This window comes from Paroedura picta, chromosome 7 (genome assembly GCF_049243985.1).
Source record: "Paroedura picta isolate Pp20150507F chromosome 7, Ppicta_v3.0, whole genome shotgun sequence".
Lineage (NCBI taxonomy): Eukaryota > Metazoa > Chordata > Lepidosauria > Squamata > Gekkonidae > Paroedura > Paroedura picta.
In genome coordinates, this window is record NC_135375.1 from 22,927,753 (window position 1) to 22,937,487 (window position 9,735).

The 9,735-nt window shown below is 45.9% G+C and overlaps 1 long non-coding RNA gene across 1 annotated transcript; it reads left to right on the forward strand.

Moving 5' to 3' along the window:
- Window positions 1–3,535: 3,535 nt before the first annotated feature.
- On the forward strand, window positions 3,536–9,655 carry LOC143841736 (uncharacterized). Its single transcript, XR_013232770.1, has 3 exons — window positions 3,536–3,653; window positions 6,705–6,801; window positions 8,449–9,655. It is a non-coding gene; the product is annotated as an uncharacterized LOC143841736 (long non-coding RNA).
- The last annotated feature ends 80 nt before the right edge of the window (window positions 9,656–9,735 follow it).

The window sequence follows — 9,735 nt, forward strand, 5'->3', positions numbered from 1 at the left end:
GAGAGGAAAGGGAAAGCAAATGTAAGCCGCTTTGCGACTCCTTTGGGCAGAGAAAAGCGGCATATAAGAACCAACTTTTCTTCTTCTTCAGTAATATCAGGGCTCTCTCAGCCTCCCCTACCTCACAGGGTGTCTGTTGCTGGTAGAAGAAAGGGAAGGTGATTGTAACCCGCTCTGAGACTCCTTTGGGCAGAGAAAAACAGCAAATAAGAACTCTGCTTCTTCAAAGCAGGTTTGGGAAATTTTAGGCCCATAAAGGACACAAACACTTCAGCCCCCAGGAGATACACGTGGCCTCCACCAGGGCAAGGATCTTTTTGGTGGAATAAGCTCCCAGAAGAGCTGAGGGCCCTGTCGGAGCTGGCACACTTCCACAGGGCCTGTAAGAGCTGCTACTCTTCTGCCAGGCATTTGGTTGAGGCCAGGCTGAGGAAGATCGGGTCGCTCCCTGCAGTAGCCCCATATGCCAGACACTTAGGCAAGGACTACCTCTCCTGAGGGTGGTTGTGTGTTACTATGACCAGGTATGGAGGGGGTGGGGGGAGGTTATAGAACTGGATTATGCTGCCATTTTATTGTTGCATTTTTATTGTTTGGAGGGGTTTTATTGCAAACCACCACCAGCCAGCTGGGTATGAGAGTGGCGGTTAATAGAAGCGAATGTAAACAAACAAACATGAAAAATAAATGTTTAACAAGGAGGTAAACTGAACACCATCAGAGAGAACATACACAGGCTTCATGGACATGTCCAGCTGCTCGAGACAACACCCGCTGGACACACTATTGGTTGTTAATGTACCTTGGCCTCGCTGTAGAGTACATTTTGGGCATGATACCTTGACAGCCCTAGGGAAGCAAAAGCAAGGGTGATGTTCATATGGCAATCACGGGACTTTTTACATCGGTCTGTTTTGGGGACACAAACTTATCAGACATAGTGCATTATGAAGAAGAAGAGGAAGAAGAAGAGTTGGTTCTTATATGCTGCTTTTCTCTACCCGAAGGAGGCTCAGAGTGGCTTACAGTCGCCTTCCCTTTCCTCTCCCCAAAAGGCACCCTGTGAGGTGGGTGAGGCTGAGAGAGCCCTGATATTCCTGCTCGGTCAGAACAGCTTTATCAGTGCTGTGGCAAGCCCAAGGTCACCCAGGTGGCTGCATGTGAGGGAGCAGGGAATCAAACCCGACTTGCCAGATTAGAAGTCCACACTCCTAACCACTACACCAAACTGGCTCTGAAATTACCCAAACCTGTTCTAGCCAATTTGTGAGGGGTTTTTTTTATCCCCGTCTGTTCTGGAAGATTATTTATTCTGCCTTGACAGGATGGCTGAGATCCAGAAGGCTACTTTTGGTCAGTGCCATTGGTTATAGGTGCCATGAAGGATTCTTGTTATTCGTTTGTTTGCTATCCGAATGGTAGGCGCTTTCCGAGTGGTAGACGCCCGTCTTTCAGAGTGGGCTTGCCAAGTGACGTGAGAGACAGCTGTTGGAGTAAAAGTAATCCAAGCCCTTCTTTGACACACTGGACCAGTTATACATCTTGCTAGAGCCTGGAATGCTTCTCTAGAAGCCCTGCTGTGTGCCGACTGGGTTCTCATGTTGCTTTTCCAGACAAAGTGATTTATGGGTTGCCGGCTCTTTTCTCCTCCGCCCAGAGGCTTGGCCTGCAAGCTCTTGTTTGGCAAAGGAACTCCCTTTGAATTTTCTAATTATTTGCCATTTAGGTTTCACCCCTTGAGTGCTTTTGACAAAGGTCGCTGTAGCCAATTTGCTGGTCTGAAAGATAACCGGATTAGTAAGATGACATCGAACATTACAGCAGGGCCCAGAGCCATGAAAACACAAGAGGTTACTTGGAAATATTTAAAAAATGCCTGCAGTTTTACAACGCGCAAGCAATATCAGTCTCAGATCAGTGTAAGATTGTCAAGCTCCAGGTAATGAGTGGAGATCTCCCACAATTAAAAACAATCTCCAGGTGACAGAGATCAGTTCCCCTGGAGGAAGTGGCTGCTTTGGAAGGTGGGCTCTGGCATTATGGCCCCTGCCTTCCCCAAACTCCACCCCCCCCCCCAAATCTTCAGAAATTTCTCAACATGGAGCTGGCAACCCTAGTTCAGTGTGTGATTTCCCTGTTCTCCCCCCTATCCCCGTGCTGTTTTAATAGTCCTCCCTTCCCTGATTCAAAGCAACCCGCCATCCTGGCACTCTGGGAGGGGAAAGGAAAAGCAGCAGATGGGTGACACAAAATAAATAAATAAAGGTTTGGCAATAAGTCCAAAGACTTTGTGGACATTTTAATTTTATTTATTTATTAAACTTTTACATCGATGTTGTTGTTTTAGTTGCGAAATCATGTCCAACCCATCGCAACCCCATGGACAATGATCCTCCAGGCCTTCCTGTCCTCTACCATTCCCCGGAGTCCATTTAAGTTTGCAACAACTGCTTCAGTGACTCCATTCAGAATAAGTTGGTTTTTATACCCTGCTTTCCCCTGCCCGAAGGAGTCTCAAAGCGGCTTACAATCGCCTTCCCTTCCTTTACCCACAATGAACACTCTCTGAGGTAGGTGAGGCCGAGAGAGCCCTGATATTATTGCTCTGTGAGAACAGCACCATCAGGACTCTGACTAGCCCAACGTCACCCAGAAGCCGCTGCTCTTAACCACGACACCAAGCTGTCTAGTGCATGGGTAGTCAAACTGCGGCCCTCCAGATGTCCATGGACTACAATTCCCATGAGCCCCTGCCAGCCTTTGCAAAGGAGGGCCTGTTTGACTACCCCTGGTCTAGTGCTTGCGAATACTAAGTGGGTTGATATTGAAGAAGGCAGATGTACCAATGAGGAATCAAATGCAGCTTGTGGCTTGTAATTTGCAGCTTACTGAGTTATAGTTTGAACTCTTGATAACATCTTGTTGTAAAATTATGTCTTTCTTCATATAATCACCGTAGACAGAGTATGGCAGGGCATAAAACTGATAAAAGGGAGCTTTTGGCAACCAGTGACATTGGAAGAAGGGACCTTTGGCAATAGATAAGGATTATTACAGAGGTGTAACCTGTTTTCTTCAATCCAGTGTTCAGAGTTGTCAATAGGGCTGATTTATCCATTAGGCACAGCAGACACAGTATCTAGGGGCCCATGATTTAATTTCTTTTAAAATGAAGGGGGAAATTAAGCCTAGCCTACCTTGCAGGCTTGTTGTGTGGATAACAGAGAAGAGGGATAAGATGTAAGCTGCATTGGGTCCCCATTGGGGAGAAAGCTGAGGTATAAATGAAATAAATAAGACAAATAAATAAAATTGCCTCTAGGTTCCTCAAATGGTTTTCCCATCTGGGCTATGGCAGCTAGAGCGTTCTGTGAGGTTGGGAAAATGGGGCCGAAAGAGCTGCATCAAAGGGCCCAGCATCTGCTGCCCAATCAGTAAAGAAGGGTTCTGTCCAATCTGCGCATGGATATTTTAGCATCACAATCTGGCTTGAACTGGACTCTCCGAATGAAATAAGGCATTAACTGGCTCAGTAGTTTTTGGAAGCAACATCACGCTCAAGGAATGAAATCTCGTTGCTGCAAATTCAGCCTCCAATCTGGCCTTTCACAAGGAAGAAAATTGCAACCTGGAGCATTTCACACAAACGTGGGGTAAACTGGATTCATTTTCTTTCCTTATCTATCCTCTGTGGTCCAAGGATTTTTAGAGCTGTTGTTTATGAAGAGGAAACCTTTGGACAAACAGTGTGTGTGGGCGGGGGGTGTGTGCGGGGAAGCGATAGCCTTGGGAAATGTGCATCTAGAATAAATCTTTCCAAGTACATCAGAAGATGAGGGAAAGGATAATGAAAAGGGTCCTTTGTTCGCTGGAAACATTCGTGTCCTAACAAGGGCGTCATTGACTGTTTTGGACTGTGGAGTGTCATGAGATTTCTTTTTGAAGGAAGAAAGGAGACGACTGCCTGGCCTGATTTAGAAAGGTTCAAATTGAATTTATAATCTCAGAAACCATGATCTTCTGTTGCCACTCTGTCATTTCTGGTTACATAAACAGATGTGACATCCCCTCAAGATGTTCTAGGATTCACCTGACACTGTGAAATTTGTCTTTATCACTATGTTTTGGATATTGGCTGCTGAGGAAGTTTATCAAAAAAATCCCTTAACCGGTGTGGTTTTCAGCCATTCCAGCCGTCGTTTTGAAATCACTGCTGATTTGGAAACCTATACTCGGTGTTTTTCGTTTTTAGCGTTGAATGACCGGCCAGTCATGTATTGAGGCCCGCTGAGGCTAATCTGACTTTTTCTGAAACTGAAGCAAAACGCAACTCGTGGATGCTGGACTGCTTATAGCTCAGATGTACCATAAACTGTGCAAGCCACATTTGCAGGCACCGTTCCAAGCCTGTATCTCAAGCCACCAGCCGAGTCAAGGCACTCTTATCTCTCTTATCACATGTCACCCTGGGCCCTGCAAGGGAAAGCACTAGCGGTCAACCTCTTGTTGCAGCCTCCTCTCCCCTGCAACCCTCTAGCTCAGGGGTAGTCAAACTGTGGCCCTCCAGATGTCCATAGACTACAATTCCCAGGAGCCCCTGCCAGCATTCGCTGGCAGGGGGCTCCTGGGAATTGTAGTCCATGGACATCTGGAGGGCCACAGTTTGACTACCCCTGTTGCTCATTCCAAGGGTCGACTTGCCTTTTCTATCCTGACCTTTCTTTCCTCTCCTCCATCTCTCCTCTACAGACCCATTTGTCTCAACTTACCTACTTCTGCACTGCCAACCACCCCCTTGCTAATGTTGGCAGAGTTTAAATATGCATTGTGCAGGGGGCTGGACTAGATGACTCTGGAGGTCCCATCCAACTCTATGATTCTATGATTTTAAGACGGTGCAGCACCAGGCTGCTTAAAAAGAATAAAACAGCTTTATTGAGGAACAATAAGCTGAGAGTGATGGCCTCAGATAATGCATGTTTTAGAAGGGGGGCTCCAGATTAGAAATACCAGTTGAAGCTATACCTAACAGATTTTCCATTGCCACCCAGCATGCCTTTCCATTTTGATCTTGTACAAAAGAGCATTCCACACATTCATTTGACCACTGAGGAAGACCCCTTGGGGTCGAAACACGTTTGGCCTATTCCATCATGTACAGTTAGATATGTGTCATTTTATGTTTTTAATATACATCAGTGCATTTTGTTTAATAAATATTTGTGATATTTTTTAATACTGTGTTTGCAGCTCAACTTTTGGGTTCCTCAGTTTTGTCCTTAGTCACCATGGCTGGCAAGGAACATATCCCGTTATCCCCTAGACAAGATAACACAAGGATCAGAAGTTCACAAAGCCTGGATCAACCTCCCAAAAGCTCAATCTAGTGTTCCTAGGCAAGCAGACACACACTGTGGAAAGGGCCCACAGAGGAGAGTCTCAAAATATTTAGTGCACAGAAAGAAGGAGGGAGGAAGGGAATGGTGGGGGAGATAACTCCAAGGTCACCCAGCCAATCTGATCTAGAAGAAGATTCCACAGATATGGGGGAAATATATTCCATTGCCAGGCAATTTGGTTGTGGCAGATAAGTCAGCTATTCCTGAAGGTCAGTTAAAGTGACCTCAGAAGACATTTCCCAGAAACAGCCCATGAACAAGTTAATGATTTGTATCTAAGGTGGTTCTGTGATCTGCTAGAAAACCACATTAACACAAGCACAGGCTGAACTTGTGTAGAAATCGGGATGTCTCTCCCCGTCTTTGCATTTACACATAATGTGGTCAGCAATATTAAAATATTATTCTAATATTGGTAATATTAACAAACTTTCTCCCTGTCTTTTAACTTTCACATACTACGGTTAGTTAGAGAGCCAGCGTGGTGTACTGGTTGAGAGAGACAGACTCTAATCTGGAGAACTGGGTTTGATTCCCCACTCTTCCACATGCAGTCAGCTGGGCTGACCTTGGGCTAGCGACAGTTCTCTTAGACCTTTTCTCATTGAGAAGTTCTATTAGAGCTCTCCCAACACCACTTACTTCACAGGGTGTTTGTTTTGGGGAGAAGAAGGAAAAGGCATTTGCAAATCACTTTGGAACTCCTTTGGGTAGTTAAAAACAGGGTGTGGAAAACCAAGTCTTCTTCTCCTGAAAACTCAGGTGACTAAAGAGTTAAAGAGACATTCCCAGCTAGCCACATGACCACCTGAGCCTTTCTTACTGGACAGGTATCACGTCAGTCAGTGAGATAAGCGGCGTGTTGTATTGCCCTGTTCAATATTTGTTCATCTGATGACATGAATAGGCTTACTCTTGAGTTGTATACCAACACTTGCATGCATAGGATAAGAGGATGAGGACACATCTGGGGCTGCCCAGTGAGTTGCTCCGAAGCCAGCAGAGCATGTGAAATAGCAACTGCTGTTTTTTAAACATGCCCCCTCTCCCCAAGCCCTCTGGTGGTATGGAGGAAACAACGGTGGCTGTAGGATCTTAAGGCAAAGAGACGGGTACCAGTGTTGGTGGGACTTCCTAAAACAGGGGTAGTCAAACTGCGGCCCTCCAGATGTCCATGGACTACAATTCCCAGGAGCCCCCTGCCAGCATTTGCTGGCAGGGGGCTCCTGGGAATTGTAGTCCATGGATATCTGGAGGGCCGCAGTTTGACTACCCCTGTCCTAAAAGGTATACTTTCTCTTCCAGGCAGCTTGCTAACCACATGTGGACTGCATTTTTCTCAGGACGATCGTACTGAACCAAGAGAGAATGAGCCAAGGACGAGGGAAAACCTAGAAAAGGGGTCAGTTAAGAGGACAACTTCGTGGGGCTGGTATAATTAAAAATTGGGAAGCCAAGGTGGAGAAAAACCTCCATGTGGGTGTAGCCAAGGAGAACTAGAATTACTTTCTTCTAATGCAGGGGTAGTCAACCTGTGGCCTTCAAGATGTCCGTGGACTACAATTCCCATGAGCCCCTGCCAGCGTTTGCTGGCAGGGGCTCATGGGAATTGTAGTCCACAAACATCTGGAGGACCACAGGTTGACTACCCCTGTTCTAATGCATCGCAGAAATGGACTCTTGTTTTCAGATGCCCAGAACGGTGCAATTCCTATTGGTGCTGCAACAGACTGTCCCATCTTCCCCTTCAGAATTACTTCCCAAAGTTTGGGTTCTTTCCTTTATGAAATGATTTTTTGCAGCATTTCACGTCAGTGCTTCCCAAGTTGTTGCACTGGCAATGAGGGCACATTTCCCAGATTGTTCCTTTGATCTTTTGGGCGGTGCAGAACAGGCATATCTCTTACTGAAGCAGTGAAGCTCCATCAAATTGGCCAGTTTTAAAACAAGAAGGCTTCAGGGGTGAAAGGATGGAAACAACTGATCCACATTAAACTGGTTTAAACATTTTTGTGATTACTACAAGTAGGTAGATTTGTGCTAGCAGTGGGAAACTGTTAAGTCATGCAACTCTTCATAGCATGGCCTTGTCATTGACCGTTTATGCACTGGAGGTTTCATGTTGGGCTGTAGGTTGGAGTTTTAGTCATGGCTGGTTGCCCCACCTCTTCCTGCACCCACACGGGGGAGCATTTGGTCCAGTGCACCTCATCTGCCCCCAATTTGTGCTCCTGCATGGGAGCTGGAGCAGTGAAGTTCCCAGTGCATAAACGGTCATTGTGAGACCAGTTCACCAAGTGCTTAAGGGTCACCGTATGGAATCCTGATTCACACCGAAGAACAGGTTGGCACTTAAGGTATGCTCTGGGAAATTATTCAGCTGGGGCAGCTCCCAGCTCTTAAGATTTTTGTATGGTTTACACATTAAAAGTTCAGATCAAAGTAAATAACACAAGGGGGGAAATCACAGATATGCAAGAGGTTGCTTGGCAGTGTTTTTGAAGTTCATTCCATTCATATTCAAGAATCTCAGGAAATGTAAACATTTATGTTTTTAAATGGCTCCACTAAAAAGGCCACAAGTTAATTCTCCTGCATTAATTAAACAGTGCAGGAGAAAGGCTAAGGCAATTTAGCAACGGGAGCTGAAGATTCCTAGTCCCTAAATGAGCGTAGCTTTTTAGCTGACTTGACAGAAGTTTATCTGGGCCATTTCCAAAGCATCTCTGTGTGCAGAACTAAATGTTACCCAAATCATTATCATTATCCAAACATAATCCCCAACCATACATTAATCAAGATAACAGGAATGCAGACGGTTGGCCAGAGGGAGGAGAACTTAAGCCCTCCAAAGCTTGCTAATTCTAGCATGCAAATGCTTCTCTGAAATTTTTTTTTACATCTAGGCCCGGTTTCCTTCTGGATTCGGACCCTGGCTAAAGGGGAATTTTCTAAAACCACCTAGGGAGGGAAGTGCAGGACAGAATTAGAAAACAAGAGAAAGTTATGCCCTTCCAACCCTCATGCCAATTCTCTTCTCTCTTTCTAGTCTGATCCCGTCAAATCTCAGAAGTATGGTTGTCCTGGCTAGAATTTGGATAGAAGACTTCAAAAGTACACAAAGATCATGAAGGCCCTAAAAACCACAAGATGTATGCCTGGTCCTGGCCCCACCCTGATGGAATGAGCTTCCAGAAGAATGTGCCTTTCAAACTGCTCCCATGGACAGAGCATTGGCCTACCTTGCAGGGTCTTTGTAAGCCAGGCATTCTCAACCAGGGTTTCATGAACCCTGGGGCTTCTTGATGGCCCTGGGTTTCCTGATGCCCCCCCAATGGCCAATGATGAACCTGGAGGGGGTGGGAAGGGGAGGGGCCCCAGATGGGCGTGTCCACAGCTCTGCTTCCCAACCATATTCTGCACGATCCGCCAATTTGGGGTTTCTTGAAGCCTGAAGAATGTTTCAGGGGTTTCTTGATGGCTAAAAAAGTTGAGGAAGCCGGGTGTGAGCAGTGCAAATTTGCAAAGCACTCTGGGAGCGTAAAAGAAGTGCTGTGTTACCATGTCCATTCCAGTCCCCCTTGGGTAGAAAAGTGTTCCTTGGGACCGCAATCCTCTTAACCTTTTCTGTGTTTCTCCTTTTGTGAGAACAAAATGGCATAACACCCAGCTAGGGTCTGGGGGGTGTTCTTGTTCTAGAGCTCGACATATCACCAAGTTTAAAATGGGGTGGGGATCACTCCTGATCTTTCAGGAGTGCAGTTATTGTCGGCGTGATTCTTGTCAGTGGTTTTGAGAAGTAACACAGTGTCACGTTGGCTCTCGTTTGGCCATACCTCACTCAACGTTTGCCAGTTCGAAGAGTGAAGGAAAACAGGACGCAATTTCTGCCAGCTCAGCAGCTCGCAATCCTTGCCAGAACTTCCTGTGAGAACATGCAAAAGGAAAACAAAGTATATCTGTGACAGTTTCCCCCCCTCAGAAACAGGGAAGTGCTTGGAGCCAGAAAGGTCACCAGCAGCTACATTTAATATTAAGTATCTGTCCGGCTTGCATTTTTATCCGGTCTTTCTTCCAAGCATCTCAGCAGAGCCTTTGGGAGCTTCTCTTTTTATCCCTACTTACAATCCAGTGAAGTAGGTTAGGCTGGATTTTTTAAAAACTCAATCACCTGCATATGCCTTCTGCCTCTGCCTATCCCTGCATTACACAGTGGCACCTTTACGACCACCAAAGTTTAATTTAATCCGAAGAAGTGTGCATACAAACAAAAGCTGCTGCCCAGAATTAAACTTCACTGGCCTTAACAGTACCACCGGACTTAAACTTTGTCCAA